This window comes from Oncorhynchus kisutch, linkage group LG19 (genome assembly GCF_002021735.2).
Source record: "Oncorhynchus kisutch isolate 150728-3 linkage group LG19, Okis_V2, whole genome shotgun sequence".
In the NCBI taxonomy this organism is placed as follows: domain Eukaryota; kingdom Metazoa; phylum Chordata; class Actinopteri; order Salmoniformes; family Salmonidae; genus Oncorhynchus; species Oncorhynchus kisutch.
In genome coordinates this window covers 53,835,687-53,854,719 of record NC_034192.2, presented here as the reverse complement: position 1 = coordinate 53,854,719, position 19,033 = coordinate 53,835,687, and the positions used below count along the sequence as shown (strand labels likewise).

Genomic DNA, 19,033 nt, shown 5'->3' with positions numbered 1-19,033 from the left:
TCTGCCCTACCTCCATCCCTCACTCTCTCCACAGGAGTTGGCAGGCTAGCCGTGAGAGTAGGATTGGGTGGAGTTTAACTGCTGCTTTTGAAGTGAAAGTTAAATATACTCTCTCCCCTCTCCCCTCTCTCCCTCTCCCTCTCTCCCTTCTTTCTCTCTTCTAACCCACTACAGCAGTGTTGAAGGAGACTTCTCTCTCTCTCTCTTGCTCTCTCCCCCTCCCTCTCCCTCTCTCTCTTGCTCTCTCTCCCCCTCCCTCTCCCTCTCTCTCTCATCTCTCTCTTGCTCTCTCTCCCCCTCCCCTCTCCCTCTCTCTCTCCTCTCTCTCTTGCTCTCACTCCCCCCCCCCTCCCTCTCTCTCTCTCTCTCTCTCTCTCTCTCTCTCTCTCTCTCTCTCTCTCTCTCTCTCTCTCTCTCTCTCTCTCTCCTCTCTCTCTTGCTCTCTCTCCCCCTCCCCCTCCCTCTCTCTCTCTCTTGCTCTCTCTCCCCCTCCCTCTCCCTCTCTCTCTCTCTCTCTTGCTCTCTCTCCCTCTCTCTCACTCTTACCCATTACAGCAGTGTTGAAGGAGACAGTCTCTCTTTCTCGTCCGTCATTGTAGAAGGCTAGATGCCATGCTCCCAGGTCCAGGTACTGAACAAACACTGCTTCGTTTAGAACCACAGTCTGGATGCTGCGGCGTTCTCGAGGAGACTCGACAACACTCCACTTCTCTTTACCGTCCAAGCGCTCCATGTAGTCATACTGCAAGAGGAGAGACAATAACACTTTCAGGAAGCTCAGACCAGGAAGTCAATTCAATTCCATAAGTGTGTGTATACTGTAAGTGTGTGTGCAGTCCAGTTTTGTGTAACTGTGTATGTGGTGCATACAGTATGTGTGTATTGGTGTATGTGTTGGTGTGTGTGTATTGGTGTGTGTGTTGGTGTGTGTGTATTGGTGTGTGTGTGTATTGGTGTGTGTCAATTCAGGAAGTAAACAGAAATTCTAATTCAATAACTCAAAAAATGTAATCTATTTACAACGACTTCTTAATAAACAAGTAGAAGATATTTATTACTGTTTTTCCATTTTGTAATTTTATATTCAATTTTAAATTCAAATCACTTCCTCAATTGACTGCCTTCAATTTGAATTGACCCCAACCCAGGTGTGTGTTATAACAGTCTACCTGTGCGTGTGAGGGGGGCAGGCCCTTGCGGATGTAGACCCCGAACAGAGCATCTTTCCCCAGGGAGATGTTGAACTTGAGGAACTGTGGTTGGGCCAGGTGAAGCAGAGACCTCCAGAACATCCCAGGAGGAATCTCCTGACTCACCCTCCTCCCCACCTCCACATCCCCACTGTCTATACTGCTGTTAGGACCTTGCCATGGAGCTATGGGAGAGGAGAGGAGAGCGAGAGAAAAGAGAGAGTTGAAGAGAGGAGAGGAGGATCATCACAATGTCAGTAAGCAGTAATCACATAGCAAAACCATTAAAACATTGAAAGTTTGCATTCTGGGAAAATGAGTTCTGAACTATGTATGTCTGCCCAATAGAACTACAGTACAATGCTAGAAGAAGAATAGTCTTGTTGTAGTTGTGCCGGAGCCGGCAGGTGTGTTGTGGGTGCTATAGTGTCGTAGTTCTCACCTTTGCCTCCAGAGGGCAGTGTGGCCACATCACTGTTGACAGCTAGACCTGCAGTACTCAGACCGTTGTTCAACACAGGACCATCAGAGGGCTGCAGTTGCCATGTCAGATCCAACAGGTTAATGGCTAGACAGAGGGGAGGAGAGGGGGATGAGAGGGGGGAGTAGGGGGGAGCAGTATATGTTATTTAATTTTCAGGTAGATAGAAATTGCACAGATCGTACTGACCTAGAAGAGATTAGAAAATAACAGGCATACTTTTCTTTACCTTCCTCACTTTATTCTCCCTCCCTCCCTCCCTCCCTCCCTCCCTCCCTCCCTCCCTCCCTCCCTCCCTCCCTCCCTCCCTCCCTCCCTCCCTCCCTCCCTCCCTCCCTCCCTCCCCAGACATGATACCAGTCTCTGTTTGGGAGTCTTGGCACAAGCTCACAGTGAGCAAGTAACAGATGAAAAGAAAACTCTGCCTCTTTCGTTCTCTCGCTCTTCTCCTCCTTTGTGTTCTGTTGTGTTATTGTGCTGGTGGATGAGTTTGTCAGCTCTTTATTTTTTCTATCTCTCTCTCTGGCTCCCTTGTTCTTTTGAAGTCCCTGCCAAGCAACTTTCTCACAAAGGAAGAAAGAGGAACTGAATTCAATTAATTGAAGTTCAGAGGAAATAAACAGACAAGGAAAGCATTTGAGTGTTACACAGATTTGGGAAGGGCATGGGTGTTGCTGATTCATATTGCTATCTGTTATTGTCCGTTCACCAGAGGAGTGGGAGGGTGTGTGTGTGTGTGTGTGGTTGTGTGTGTGTGTGTGTGTGTGTGTGTGTGTGTGTGTGTGTGTGTGTGTGTGTGTGTGTGTGTGTGTGTGGACAGTGCTACAAGGTACTATGTTTTTATGGTAGGAATATGGTCACGTGCGGTCAAAGGATGTGTTGACCACTGTAGGCATTCTCATTATGTCCCATCCTCACTACCTGCCCCATCCTCACACCTTGTCCCATTCATACTACCTGTCCCACCCTGACTATCTTTCCCATTCTTACACCTTGTCCCATTCATACTACCTGTCCCACCCTGACTACCTGTCCCATTCTCACACCTTGCCCCATTCATAATACCTGTCCCACCCTGACTACCTGTCCCATCCTGACAACCTGTCCCATCCTCACTACCTGCCCCATCCTGACTACCTGCCCCATCCTGACTACCTGTCCCATCCTCACTACCTGCCCCATCCTGACTACCTGTCCCATTCTGACTTCCTGTCCCATTCTCACTACCTGCCCCATCATGACTACCTGTCCCATCCTCACTACCTGCCCCATCCTCACTACCTGTCCCATTCATACTACATGTCCCATTCTCTCTACCTGCCCCATTCTCACTACATGTCCCATTCTCACTACATGTCCCATTCTCTCTACCTGTCTCATCCTCACTACACATCCCATTCTCACTACATGTCCCATTCTCCTTACCTGTCCCATTATCTCTACCTGTCCCATTCACACTACATGTCCCATTCACTCTACCTGTCCCATCCTCACTACATGTCCCATTCTCACTACATGTCCAATTATCTCTACCTGTCCCATTCTCTCTACCTGCCCCATTCTCACTACATGTCCCATTCTCTCTACCTGTCCCATTCTCACTACCTGTTCCATTCTCTCTACCTGACCCATTCTCACAACATGTCCCATTCTCTCCTCCTGTCCCATTCTCACTACATGTCCCATTCTCTCTACCTGACCCATTCTCACTACCTGTTCCATTCTCAATACCTGTCCCATTCTCTCTTCCTGCCCCATTCTCACTACATGTCCCATTCTCTCTACCTGCCCAATTCACTCTACCTGTCCCATTCTCAATACATGTCCCATTCTCTCTACCTGTCCCATTCTCACTACATGTCCCATTATATATACCTGTCCCACACTCTCTACATGTCCCATTCTCTCTACCTGTCCAATTCTCACTACATGTCCCATTCTCTCTACCTGTTCCATTCTCTCTACCTGACCCATTCTCACTACATGTCCCATTCTCTCCTCCTGTCCCATTCTCACTACATGTCCCATTCTCTCTACCTGACCCATTCTCACTACCTGTTCCATTCTCAATACCTGTCCCATTCTCTCTTCCTGCCCCATTCTCACTACATGTCCCATTCTCTATACCTGTCCCATTCTCTCTACATGTCCCATTCTCTCTACCTGTCCAATTCTCACTACATGTCCCATTCTCTCTACCTGCCCAATTCACTCTACCTGTCCCATTCTCACTACATGTCCCATTCTCTCTACCTGTCCCATTGTCACTACATGTCCCATTATATATACCTGTCCCATTCTCTCTACCTGACCCATTCTCACTACCTGTTCCATTCTCTCTACCTGTCCCATTCTCTCTACCTGACCCATTCTCACAACCTGTCCCATTCTCTCTACCTGTCCCATCCTCACAGAGTGATCTGTTTATGCATTCCCCACCAGGATGCCTACATTAATTCTGCACATCTCATACCCTTTCAAATCAAATCAGCAATACATCAGGGTTTTTAAGTAAGAAATAATAGCTCAATTATTGATAAATAAACTAAACAATAAAAAGTAACACAATAAAATAACAATAACAAGGCTGTATTCCATGGGGTCAATGTGCAGGGCTACGGGTTAGTCGAGGTAATCGAGGTAGTATGTATATGTAGATAGGGGTAAAGTGACATAGATAATAAACAGGTTAGTTGAGGTAATCGAGGTAGTATGTATATGTAGATAGGGGTAAAGTGACATAGATAATAAACAGGTTAGTCGAGGTAATCGAGGTAGTATGTATATGTAGATAGGGGTAAAGTGACATAGATAATAAACAGGTTAGTTGAGGTAATCGAGGTAGTATGTATATGTAGATAGGGGTAAAGTGACATAGATAATAAACAGGTTAGTTGAGGTAATTGAGGTAGTATGTATATGTAGATAGGGGTAAAGTGACATAGATAATAAACAGGTTAGTTGAGGTAATCGAGGTAGTATGTATATGTAGATAGGGGTAAAGTGACATAGATAATAAACAGGTTAGTTGAGGTAATCGAGGTAGTATGTATATGTAGATAGGGGTAAAGTGACATAGATAATAAACAGGTTAGTTGAGGTAATCGAGGTAGTATGTATATGTAGATAGGGGTAAAGTGACATAGATAATAAACAGGTTAGTTGAGGTAATCGAGGTAGTATGTATATGTAGATAGGGGTAAAGTGACATAGATAATAAACAGGTTAGTTGAGGTAATCGAGGTAGTATGTATATGTAGATAGGGGTAAAGTGACATAGATAATAAACAGGTTAGTTGAGGTAATCGAGGTAGTATGTATATGTAGATAGGGGTAAAGTGACATAGATAATAAACAGGTTAGTTGAGGTAATCGAGGTAGTATGTATATGTAGATAGGGGTAAAGTGACATAGATAATAAACAGCGACTAGCAACAACGTAAAAAGAAGGGGGTCAATGTAAATAGTCTGGGTGGCCATTTGATGAACTGTTCAGTAGTCTTATGGCTTGGGGGTGGAAGCTGTTGACAAGGCTTTTGGACATAACAAAGGCACCGCTTGCCGTGTGGTAGCAGAGGAATTCTTTGACTTGAGTGGCTGGAGTCTTTGATAATTTAGGGCCTTCCTCTGACACTGCCTGGTATAGAGGTCCTGGATGGCAGGAAGCTTGGCCCCAGTGATGTACTGGGCCATACACACTACCCGCACTACCCTCTGTAGTGCCTTGCGGTCGGATGCCGAGCAGTTGCCAAGCCAAGCAGGGATGCAACCAGTCAGGTTGCTCTCGATGGTGCAGTTGCATAACTTTTTGAGGATCTGAGGACCCATGCCAAATATTTTCAGTCTCCTGAGGAGCAATAGGCTTTGTCGTGCCCTCTTCACGACTGTCTTGGTGTGTTTGGACCATGATAGCTTGTTTGTAATGTGGACACCAAGGAACTTTGATATGCTCCACTACAACCCCATCGATCTGAATGGGGGGGGGTGCTCGGCCCTCCTTTTCCTGTAGTCCACGATCAGCTCCATTGTCTTGCTCACGTTGAGGGAGTGATTGTTGTCTTGGCACCACACTTCCAGGTCTCTGACCTCCTCCCTATAGACTGTCTCATCATTGCTGGTGATCAGGCCTACCACTGTTGTGTCATTGGAAAAACGTAATGATGATGTTGGACTCGTGCGTGGCCATGCAGACGTGGGTGAACAGGGAGTACGGGAGGGGACTAAGCATGCACCCATAAGGGAGCCCCCCCATGTTGAGGATCAGCGTGGCAGATGTGTTGTTGCCTACCCTTACCACCTAGTGGCGGCCCATCAGCATGTCCAGGATCCTGTTGCAGAGGGAGGTGTTTAGTCCCAGGGTCCTTAGCTTAGTGATGAGCTTTGAAGGCACTGTGGTGCTGAATGCTGAGCTGTAGTCAACGAACAGCATTCTCACATAGGTGTTCCTTTTGTCCAGGTGGGGAAGGGCAGTGTGGAGTGCAATAGAGATTGCATTTTCTGTGGACAGGGACTATGGTGGTCTGTTTGAAACATGTAGGTAATACAGACTCGGTCAGGGAGAGGTTGAAAATGTCAGTGAATACACTTGCCAGTTGGTCAGCGTATGCTCAGAGAATGCCTGCTGGTAATTCGTCTGGCCCTGTGGCCTTTGAATGTGGATCTGTTTAAAGGTTTTACTCTCATCGGTTTTACTCTCACACAGTCTTCCAGAATAGCTGGTGCTCTCATGCATGGTTCAGTGGTGCTTGCCTCGAAGCGAGCATAAAAGGCATTTAGCTCGTCTGGTAGGCTCACTGGGCAGCTCGCTGCTGGGTTTCCCGTTGTAATCCGTAATAGTTTGCAAGCCCTGCGGTGCCACATCCGACAAGCGTCAGAACCGGTGTAGTAGGATTCAATCTTAGTCCTGTATTGAAGCTTTGCCACCCCTCGTCTTACCGGAGGTTGCTGTTCTGTCTTGCTGATGCACCAAAAACCCAGCCAACTGTATATTATCCATGTCTTCGTTCAGCCACGACACAGTCATGAGAGACATTGTCTCACACACACATTTATGGACACACACACACACACACACACAAGTTTGTTGTACTACCCTTGTGGGGAACAAACAATTCATTCCCATTCAAAATGATATTTTCACTAATCCTAATTTTAACCTAACCTTAACCCCTAAAACTAAACCTCCTAACCTTAATTCTAACTCTAACCCTAATCCCAAGATCACACAGTCCCACAAAGAATTTTAAAACAAATCAAACATCGATAAACTCCCATATCTCCTAGATTTGTGGCCCGTTACCATGAGAAAAGGGCAGCCAGTGGAGCACAAACAACACTGTAAATAACACCAGTATTTATCTGTTTGTTACATACTACAATATTGCTAAAACACATCGCTGCTAATATAACACTTGAATTGTCTTTATCTTTTTGAAACCTTTATGAGTGCAAAGGTTTACAGTTCATTTGGAATATGTTTTTGTTGATATTGTTTTGTGTCTTCTTTTGTTAATTGAACTTGCTTTGGCACTTTAAACATACACCAAATATACAAAGGTATGTGCAGACCCCTTCAAATGAGTTGATTCGGCTATTTCAGCCACACCCGTTGCTGACAGGTGTATAAAATTGAGCACACAGCCATGCAATCTCCATAGACAAACATTGACAGTAGATTGGCCTTACTGAAGAGCTCAGTAACTTTCAACGTGGCAGTTGAAAGTCTAACAAGTCAGTTCATCAAATTTCTGCCCTGCTAGAGCTGCCCCGGTCAACTGTAAGTACTGTTATTGTGAAGTGGAAACGTCTAGGAGCAACAATGGCTCAGCTGCGAAGTGGTAGGCCACACAAGCTCACAGAATGGGACCAACAAGTGCTGAAGCGCATAAAGATCACCTGTCCTCAGGTTGCAACACTCTCTACTGAGTTCCAAACTGCCTCTGGAAGCAACGTCAACACAAGAACTGTTCGTCGGGAGCTTCATTAAATGGGTTTCCATGGCCGAGCAGCCACACACAAGCCTAAGATCACCATATGCAATGCCAAGCATCGGCTGGAGTGGTGTATAGCCTGTGCACAAAGTGAGGTCCATACAGAAATAGTTTGTCGAGATTGGTGTGGAAGAACTTGACTGGCCGACACAGAGTCCTGACCTCAACCCCATCGAACACCTTTGGGATGAATTGGAACGCCGACTGCGAGCCAGGCCTAATCGCCCAGCATCAGTGCCTGACCTCACTAATGCTCTTGTGGCTGAATGGAAGCAAGTCAGCAATGTTCCAACATCTAGTGTAAATCCTTCCCAGAAGCTGTTATAGCAGCAAAGGGGGGACTGACTCCAGAAATATCCATGATTTTGGAATGAGATGTTCGACAAGCAGGTGTCCACATACTTTTGGTCTTTTAGTGTACGTTTCCCATGGCCTTTGAATTGAATTTAGAGAGAGACAGAGAGACAGAGAGAGGGGAGACAGATGTAGCTAATAGAGGGGTAAGTGTAAGGTTTAGGGGTTGTCCCGCAAGGGTGAATCTTACTTCCTCCATCTCCCCCGCTCCTACCCTCCGTCCCTCCCTCAGTCCTGGTCAAAGAAAAGCGCTGACACCGCAGGTGCTACATGGCCTCCACTGTCAGCTCTTTTATTTGTCACCCCACTGCCAAGAGAGAGAGAGAGAGAGAGAGCGAAAGAGTGATAGAGAGAGCAAGAGAAAAGAACAGGCGTTTCTACAGAAAGAACCAATGCCCTCTCTCACTCTCATTCTCTCATTCTCTCATTCTTGCTTTCTCTGGTCCCTCTGCTGCCCTTCATCCTCTTCCCCCTCCATCATAATTTTCCCTCTCCATCATCCTTTTCCCTCTCCATCATCCTCTTCCCTCTCCTTCATCCTCTTCCCTCTCCTTCATCCTCTTCCCTCTCCTTCACCCTCTTCCCTCTCCTTCATCCTCTTCCTTTTCCTTCATACTCTTCTCTCTCCATCATCCTTTTCCCTCTCCATCATCCTCTTCCCTCTCCATCATCCTTTTCCCCCTCCATCATCCTTTTCCCTCTCCATCATCCTTTTCCCTCTCCATCATCCTCTTCCCTCTCCATCATCCTTTTCCCTCTCCATCATCCTTTTCCCTCTCCATCATCCTCTTCCCCCTCCATCATCCTTTTCCCTCTCCATCATCCTTTTCCCTCTCCATCATCCTTTTCCCTCTCCATCATCCTTTTCCCTCTCCATCATCCTCTTCCCCCTCCATCATCCTCTTCCCTCTCCTTCATCCTCTTCCCTCTCCTTCATCCTCTTCCCTCTCCTTCATCCTCTTCCCTCTCCATCATCCTCTTCCCTCTCCTTCATCCTCTTCCTTTTCCTTCATACTCTTCCCTCTCCATCATCCTTTTCCCTCTCCTTCATCCTCTTCCCTTTCCTTCATCCTCTTCCCCCTCCATCATCCTTTTCCCTCTCCATCATCCTCTTCCCTCTCCTTCATCCTCTTCCCCTCCATCATCCTTTTCCCTCTCCATCATCCTTTTCCCTCTCCATCATCCTCTTCCCTCTCCTTCATCCTCTTCCCCTCCATCATCCTTTTCCCTCTCCATCATCCTTTTCCCTCTCCATCATCCTCTTCCCTCTCCATCATCCTCTTCCCTCTCCTTCATACTCTTCCCTCTCCATCATCCTCTTCCCTCTCCATCATCCTTTTCCCTCTCCATCATACTCTTCCCTCTCCTTCATACTCTTCCCTCTCCATCATCCTCTTCCCTCTCCTTCATACTCTTCCTTTTCCTTCATACTCTTCCCTCTCCATCATCCTTTTCCCTCTCCATCATCCTTTTCCTTCTCCATCATACTCTTCCCTCTCCTTCATACTCTTCCCTCTCCATCATCCTTTTCCCTCTCCATCATCCTTTTCCCTCTCCATCATCCTCTTCCCCCTCCATCATCCTTTTCCCTCTCCTTCATCTTCTTCCCTCTCCTTCATCCTCTTCCCTCTCCTTCATCCTCTTCCCTCTCCTTCATCCTCTTCCTTTTCCTTCATACTCTTCCCTCTCCCTCATCCTCTTCCCTCTCCTCCATCCTCCTTCATCACACACGTAAGCAAGTGAGTGAGTGTGTATGTCTTTTGTATGTGTGTCTCTCTCTGTGTGTGTGTGTGTGTGTGTATAGGTGTGTTGTGAGTGAGTGAGTGAGGTTGAACCTCTGGCCTATAGAAGGTACTCTTGGTCCTTTCCTACACTGCGGTAAAGACAACAGGTTTGTTAAAAATAGGGACACATTTTACACACACACACACACACCACACACACACACACACACACACACACACACACACACACACACACACACACACACACACACACACACACACACACGCACACGCACACGCACACACAGACGCACGCACACGCACACACACGGTGAATCAGAGAGGCAGGCCTAACGAGGCAGAGTGTTTGATAAAAAATAGATCAGTGGGTGCATGAGGGTTTATTTCATCTTAATGTTTAATTCACAGTGGCAAAGTGGTCCGTGGCAACACCCTGGTATCAACATGTGTTACCCTACCTGCTATACACCACATCTAAGACAGCTCTGGAACACGTGTGAGCCTCGGACAGGGGAAGAAAAAGGAGAAAGAGGGAAGGAGGGATAGGGAGAGGGAAGGAGGGATAGGGAGAGGGACGGAGGGATAGGGAGAGGGACGGAGGGAAAGAGAAGGGAAGGAGGGAAAGAGAGAGGGACAGAGGGATAGGGAGAGGGAAGGAGGGATAGGGAGAGGGAAGGAGGGAAAGAGAAAGGGAAGGAGGGAAAGAGAGAGGGACGGAGGGATAGGGAGAGGGAAGGAGGGATAGGGAGAGGGAAGGAGGGAAAGAGAAAGGGAAGGAGGGAAAGAGTGGGGACGGAGGGAAAGAGAAGGGAAGGAGGGAAAGAGAGAGGGACAGAGGGATAGGGAGAGGGAAGGAGGGATAGGGAGAGGGAAGGAGGGATAGGGAGAGGGAAGGAGGGATAGGGAGAGGGACGGAGGGATAGGGAGAGGGACGGAGGGAAAGAGAAGGGAAGGAGGGAAAGAGAAGGGAAGGAGGGAAAGAGAGAGGGACAGAGGGATAGGGAGAGGGAAGGAGGGAGAGGGAGAGGGAAGGAGGGAGGGAAGGAGGGAAAGAGGGAGGGAAGGAGGGAAAGAGAGAGGGATAGAGGGATAGGGAGAGGGAAGGAGGGATAGGGAGAGGGAAGGAGGGATAGGGAGAGGGACGGAGGGAAAGAGAAGGGAAGGAGGGAAAGAGAGAGGGACAGAGGGATAGGGAGAGGGAAGGAGGGATAGGGAGAGGGAAGGAGGGAAAGAGAAAGGGAGGGAGGGAAAGAGAGAGGGACGGAGGGATAGGGAGAGGGGAGGAGGGATAGGGAGAGGGAAGGAGGGAAAGAGAAAGGGAAGGAGGGAAAGAGAGAGGGACGGAGGGATAGGGAAGGAGGGATAGGGAGATTGAAGGAGGGAAAGAGAAAGGGTAGGAGGGAAAGAGAGAGGGACGGAGGGATAGGGAGAGGGAAGGAGGGAAAGAGAGAGGGACGGAGGGAAAGAGGGATTGAAGGAGGGAAAGAGAGAGGGACGGAGGGACAGAGGGATTGAAGGAGGGAAAGAGAGAGGGACAGAGGGAAAGAGCGAGGGACAGAGGGATAGGGAGAGGGAAGGAGGGATAGGGAGAGGGAAGGAGGGAAAGAGAAAGGGAGGGGGGAAAGAGAGAGGGACGGAGGGATAGGGAGAGGGAAGGAAGGATAGGGAGAGGGAAGGAGGGATAGGGAGAGGGAAGGAGGGAAAGAGAAAGGGAAGGAGGGAAAGAGAGAGGGACGGAGGGATAGGGAAGGAGGGATAGGGAGATTGAAGGAGGGAAAGAGAAAGGGTAGGAGGGAAAGAGAGAGGGACGGAGGGATAGGGAGAGGGAAGGAGGGAAAGAGAGAGGGACGGAGGGAAAGAGGGATTGAAGGAGGGAAAGAGAGAGGGACGGAGGGACAGAGGGATTGAAGGAGGGAAAGAGAGAGGGACAGAGGGAAAGAGCGAGGGACAGAGGGATAGGGAGAGGGAAGGAGGGATAGGGAGAGGGAAGGAGGGAAAGAGAAAGGGAGGGGGGAAAGAGAGAGGGACGGAGGGATAGGGAGAGGGAAGGAAGGATAGGGAGAGGGAAGGAGGGATAGGGAGAGGGAAGGAGGGAAAGAGGGAGGGAAGGAGGGAAAGAGGGAGGGAAGGAGGGAAAGAGAGAGGGATAGGGAGAGGGAAGGAGGGAAAGAGGGAGGGAAGGAGGGAAAGAGAGAGGGATAGAGGGATAGGGAGAGGGAAGGAGGGATAGGGAGAGGGAAGGAGGGATAGGGAGAGGGACAGATGGATAGGGAGAGGGACGGAGGGAAAGAGAAGGGAAGGAGGGAAAGAGAGAGGGACAGAGGGATAGGGAGAGGGAAGGAGGGATAGGGAGAGGGAAGGAGGGAAAGAGGAAGGGAAGGAGGGAAAGTGAGATGGATGGAGGAATACGGAGAGGGAAGGAGGGATAGGGAGAGGGAAGGAGGGATAGGGAGAGGGAAGGAGGGAACGAGAAAGGGAAGGAGGGAAAGAGAGAGGGACGGAGGGAAAGAGAAGGGAAGGAGGGATATGGAGAGGGAAGGAGGGAGAGGGAGAGGGACAGATGGATAGGGAGAGGGACGGAGGGAAAGAGAAGGGAAGGAGGGAAAGAGAGAGGGACAGAGGGATAGGGAGAGGGAAGGAGGGATAGGGAGAGGGAAGGAGGGAAAGAGGAAGGGAAGGAGGGAAAGTGAGAGGGACGGAGGGATAGGGAGAGGGAAGGAGGGATAGGGAGAGGGACGGAGGGATAGGAAGAGGGACGGAGGGAAAGAGAAGGGAAGGAGGGAAAGAGAGAGGGACAGAGGGATAGGGAGAGGGAAGGAGGGATATGGAGAGGGAAGGAGGGAGAGAGAAAGGGAAGGAGGGACAGAGAGAGGGACGGAGGGATAGGGAGAGGGAAGGAGGGATAGGAGAGGGAAGGAGGGAAAGAGAAAGGGTAGGAGGGAAAGAGAGAGGGACAGAGGGTTAGGGAGAGGGAAGGAGGGAAAGAGGGAGGGATGGAGGGAAAGAGGGATTGAAGGAGGGAAAGAGAGAGGGACGGAGGGAAAGAGGGATTGAAGGAGGGAAAGAGAGAGGGACAGAGAGAAAGAGGGAGGGACAGAGGGATAGGGGGAGGGAAGGAGGGAGAGGGAGAGGGAAGGAGGGAAAGAGAAAGGGAAGGAGGGAAAGAGAAAGGGAAGGAGGGAAAGAGAGAGGGACAGAGGGATAGGGAGAGGGAAGGAGGGATAGGGAGAGGGAAGGAGGGATAGGGAGAGGGAAGGAGGGAAAGAGAAAGGGAAGGAGGGAAAGAGAGAGTGACGGATGGAAAGAGAAGGGAAGGAGGGAAAGAGAGAGGTACAGAGGGATAGGGAGAGGGAAGGAGGGATAGGGAGAGGGAAGGAGGGATAGGGAGAGGGAAGGAGGGATAGGGAGAGGGACGGAGGGATAGGGAGAGGGAAGGAGGGATAGGGAGAGGACGGAGGGATAGGGAGAGGGACGGAGGGAAAGAGAAGGGAAGGAGGGAAAGAGAAGGGAAGGAGGGAAAGAGAGAGGGACAGAGGGATAGGGAGAGGGAAGGAGGGAGAGGGAGAGGGAAGGAGGGAGGGAAGGAGGGAAAGAGGGAGGGAAGGAGGGAAAGAGAGAGGGATAGAGGGATAGGGAGAGGGAAGGAGGGATAGGGAGAGGGAAGGAGGGAAAGAGGGAGGGAAGGAGGGAAAGAGGGATTGAAGGAGGGAAAGAGAGAGGGATGGAGGGAAGAGGGATTGAAGGAGGGAAAGAGAGAAGGCCGGAGGGATAGGGAGATGGAAGGAGGGAAAGAGAAAGGCAAGGAGGGGAAGAGAGAGGAAGGAGAGAGATGTGTAGAGGGAGAAGAGAGAGGGATGAATTGGATAGGGATAGAGAAAATGAGAGGAGGTGGATGAGAGGGGGAAAATGAGAAGGGGAAGGTAGGAAAGAGGAAAGAGAGAGGGGGAGAAGGGGGAGGATGGAGCCTGCGGTAAATGGGTTTTCTATGATTCATTTTCAGAAGGAATGGACAGAATATCTCCCTGGGGAGGTCGAGAGAGAAGACAGAGAAAGACATAAAAGAAGAGCGAAAGAAGAGAAACACACAGAGGAATCTATCACCTCCTACACCAGCACACTGACTCAGTACCACTACTCCTGTATACAACTGACTCAGTACCACTACTCCTGTATACAACTGACTCGGTACCACTACTCCTGTATACAACTGACTCAGTACCACCTCTCCTGTATACAACTGACTCGGTACCACTACTCCTGTATACAACTGACTCAGTACCACTACTCCTGTATACAACTGACTCAGTACCACTACTCCTGTATACAACTGACTCAGTACCACCTCTCCTGTATACAACTGACTCGGTACCACTACTCCTGTATACAACTGACTCAGTACCACTACTCCTGTATAAACTGACTCAGTACCACTACTCCTGTATACAACTGACTCTAGTACCCACTACTCCTGTATACAACTGACTCAAGTACCACTACTCCTGTATACAAACTGGACTCAGTACCCACTACTCCTGTATACAACTGACGTCTGGGTACCCACTACTCCTGTATACCAACGGACTCAGTACCAACTACTACCCTGTATACACAACTGACTCAGTACCACATACTCCTGTATTACCAACTGACTCAGTACCACTACTCCTGTATACAACTGATCTCAGTACCACTACTCCTGTATACCAACTGAGCTCAGTACCACTACTCCTGTATACAAACTGACTCAGTACCCACTACTTCCTGTATACAACTGACTCGGTACCACATACTCTTGTATACAACTGACCTCAGGTACCAACTACTCCGGTATACAACTGTACCTCGGGTACCACTACTCACTGTATACAAACTGACTCAGGTACTCACTACTCCTGTATACAACTGACTCAGTACCACTACTCCTGTATACAACTGACTCAGTACCACTACTCCTGTATACAACTGACTCAGTACCACTACTCCTGTATACAACTGACTCAGTACCACTACTCCTGTATACAACTGACTCAGTACCACTACTCCTGTATACAGCCTCATTATTGTTATTTATTGTGCTATTTTCTTGTTACTATTTTCTTTTGATCTATTTATGAATTGTTTTAACTGCATTGTTGGGAAAGGGCTCGTAAGAAAGTATTTCACGGTTTTCCACAACTGTATTTATTTGAAAGAGAAGAGGAAGTGAAGGAGGGAGAGGAGAGAGAAAGAAGAGAGGGAAGAGAGAGCAGGAGGGCAAAATAATGAGATGAGTCCATTGCTTGGACAGCCAGTCACACAGAGTCATCATGTCATCTTCATAAGGACAGACAGACCAGAAACTAGGTGTTCATGTGTGTGTATGTGTCTGTGTCATCACCACTCTTCTCTCTGGAATGTTGAAAGACCAACACCCTTCTCCCCTCCCTTACTCCCCCCTCTTATCTCCCTACCTCCTCCGCTATGAAAAACCAACTGACATTTACTCCTGAGGTGCTGACCTGTTGCACCCTTGAAAACCGCTGTGGTTATTATTTGACCCTGCTGGTCATCTATGAACGTTTGAACATCTTGGCCATGTACTGTTATAATCTCCACCCGGCACAGCCAGAAGAGGACTGGCCACCCCTCAGAGCCTGGTTCCTCTCTAGGTTTCTCCCTAAGGTTCCTGCCTTTCTAGGGAGTTTTTCCTAGCCACCGTGCTTCTACATCTGCATTGCTTGTTGTTTGGGGTTTTAGGCTGGGTTTCTGTACAGCACTTTGTGACATCGGCCGATGATTTGATTCTTCCCCTTCTCCTCCTCTCCCTGTCGGTCCTTTCTGGTGTCCATGGTGATAGATAGAATAGGATGGCAGATGTTCCAGAGTTCTCAGTGTTCCAATTCCACATAAACAAAGACTGACTGTTACCTCTGACATTCCAACAGAGCCTTGTTGAAGGTTACCTTGAATTCCACCACTATGGTAAAAGGCTGAGGCCCACTCCAGTTAGACTGCATGATCTCTGAACAGACACTCACAGCTCTCTCAAACAATGTCCTGGGTCTGACCTGTTGATGTATGTATAGATGTTCAGATGTGTATAGAGTGCGTTATGTGAAGCCTATCGGATGGCTTTATACCCCTCCAATTCAAATATGGAGCTTGACGACTACCCATCTAATCAGGGCCTGATTTAGACCTGGGACACCAGGTGTTTGCAATTCATTGCCAGGCAGAACAGAAAAGCAACAGTCATCTGGACCTGGTAGGATAAGATTTGAATATCCCTGATTCCTTTTTCTTGACAATCTGAAAACCGGTTAAACCATCAAACCCTAATAAACAGTTACAAAGACTGAGAAAAGTCCAATCAAACACAAATAGACACACATTTCCACATGACACAACATGGATAATGATTACTGCAGTCACTGACTATAGTAGACATGCATCTTTTCAGTACTAGTGCAATTCTTATACGCCGCGGAATAAAATTATGTAATTACCGGCTTCACTGACGCAATCTAATGAGGAAGTGTTGTGTGCTCGCACCTCTTCAGGATTCCAGACACAACGGGGAGATGTGGAACACAAACAGAGGACCAATGAAACACCAGGCACAACGAGGAGATGTGGAACACAAACAGAGGACCAATGAAACACCAGACACAACTGGGAGATGTGGAACACAAACAGAGGACCAATGAAACACCAGACACAACGAGGAGATGTGGAACACAAACAGATGACCAATGAAACACCAGGCACAACGGGGAGATGTGGAACACAAACAGAGGACCAATGAAACACCAGGCACAACGGGGGAGATGTGGAACACAAACACAGGACCAATGAAACACCAGACACAAGTGGGAGATGTGGAACACAAACAGAGGACCAATGAAACACCAGACACAACGGGGGAGATGTGCAACACAAACACAGGACCAATGAAACACCAGCCACAACTGGGAGATGTGGAACACAAACAGAGGACCAATGAAACACCAGGCACAACGGGGGAGATGTGGAACACAAACAGAGGACCAATGAAACACCAGGCACAACGGGGGAGATGTGGAACACAAACACAGGACCAATGAAACACCAGACACAACGGGGGAGATGTGGAACACAAACAGAGGACCAATGAAACACCAGGCACAACGGGGGGGAGATGTGGAACACAAACACAGGACCAATGAAACACCAGACACAACGGGGGAGATGTGGAACACAAACAGAGGACCAATGAAACACCAGGCACAACGGGGGAGATGTGGAACACAAACAGAGGACCAATGAAACACCAGGCACAACGGGGGAGATGTGGAACACAAACAGAGGACCAATGAAACACCAGGCACAACGGGGGAGATGTGGAACACAAACACAGGACCAATGAAACACCAGACACAACGGGGGAGATGTGGAACACAAACACAGGACCAATGAAACACCAGACACAACGGGGGAGATGTGGAACACAAACACAGGACCAATGAAACACCAGACACAACGGGGGAGATGTGGAACACAAACAGAGGACCAATGAAATGGAACTTTGTTGAGAAGATAAATGGTTCCAAAGTTCCAACAGTTGTTTGTGTAGTCTTTATTTATTGTGTTGCAATGTCACACGTAGCACAAATTATATTGGTGTGACAAGTACACTTGTGAGGGAGTTCCCGTTTGTGTTTGGTGCTCTGTGGAGAGAAAGGGTGTGTTTGGCGCTGGGTGGAGAGAGAGGGTTTGTTTGGCACTGGGTGGAGAGAGAGGTTGTGTTTGGAGCTGGGTGGAGAGAGAGGGTTTGTTTGGCGCTGGGTGGAGAGAGAGGTTGTGTTTGGAGCTCTGTGGAGAGAGAGGTTGTGTTTGGAGCTGGGTGGAGAGAGAGGTTGTGTTTGGAGCTGGGTGGAGAGAGAGGTTGTGTTTGGAGCTGGGTGGAGAGAGAGGGTTTGTTTGGCGCTGGGTGGAGAGAGAGGTTGTGTTTGGAGCTGGGTGGAGAGAGAGGTTGTGTTTGGAGCTGGGTGGAGAGAGAGGTTGTGTTTGGAGCTGGGTGGAGAGAGAGGTTGTGTTTGGAGCTGGGTGGAGAGAGAGGGTTTGTTTGGCGCTGGGTGGAGAGAGAGGGTTTGTTTGGCGCTGGGTGGAGAGAGAGGTTGTGTTTGGAGTTGGGTGGAGAGAGAGGGTTTGTTTGGCGCTGGGTAGAGAGAGAGGTTGTGTGTGGCGCTGGGTGGAGAGAGAGGTTGTGTTTGGAGCTGGGTGGAGAGAGAGGTTCTGTTTGGCGCTGGGTGGAGAGAGAGGTTGTGTTTGGAGCTAGGTGGAGAGAGAGGTTTGTTTGGCGCTGGGTAGAGAGAGATTGTGTTTGGAGCTGGGTGGGGAGAGAGGGTTTGTTTGGCGCTGGGTGGAGAGAGAGGTTGTGTTTGGAGCTGGGTGGAGAGAGAGGTTGTGTTTGGAGCTGGGTGGAGAGAGAGGGTTTGTTTGGCGCTGGGTGGAGAGAGAGGTTGTGTTTGGAGCTCTGTGGAGAGAGAGGGTTTGTTTGGCGCTGGGTGGAGAGAGAGGTTGTGTTTGGAGCTGGGTGGAGAGAGAGGTTGTGTTTGGAGCTGGGTGGAGAGAGAGGTTGTGTTTGGAGCTGGGTGGAGAGAGAGGGTTTGTTTGGCGCTGGGTGGAGAGAGAGGGTTTGTTTGGCGCTGGGTGGAGAGAGAGGTTGTGTTTGGAGTTGGGTGGAGAGAGAGGGTTTGTTTGGCGCTGGGTGGAGAGAGAGGTTGTGTGTGGCGCTGGGTGGAGAGAGAGGTTGTGTTTGGAGCTGGGTGGAGAGAGAGGGTGTGTTTGGAGCTGGGTAGAGAGAGAGGTTGTGTTTGGAGCTGGGTGGAGAGAGAGGTTGTGTTTGGAGCTGGGTGGAGAGAGAGGGTGTGTTTGGAGCTGGGTAGAGAGAGAGGTTGTGTTTGGAGCTGGGTGGAGAGAGAGGTTGTGTTTGGAGCTGGGTGGAGAGAGAGGGTGTGCGTCCGTTCATTTTGACAAGGTGATAGAGTTTATATCCCCACAGTATCTTGATAAAAGAGGACAATCCAGTATTGTCTACCAAATACCCCCCACCCCTCTCTCTCTCTCCCTGTTTCTCTCTGTCCCTAGCCGGACCACATCACTAATGAAACCAGGGCAGCCAATAGAACAGCCCCTAAATGAACACACCAGCCAATTACACACTCCCTAATTGGACCAAAGGGGGATGGGGACCGGCTATTACTTTAAAAGGTAATATCTAACACACACACACACACACACACCAGACCGGAC

At 49.0% G+C, this 19,033-nt stretch overlaps 1 pseudogene; it reads right to left on the bottom strand.

Moving 5' to 3' along the window:
- The window catches only part of LOC109910198 (teneurin-2-like), a 331,746-nt pseudogene that overhangs the window by 80,605 nt on the left and 232,108 nt on the right, over window positions 1–19,033 (bottom strand).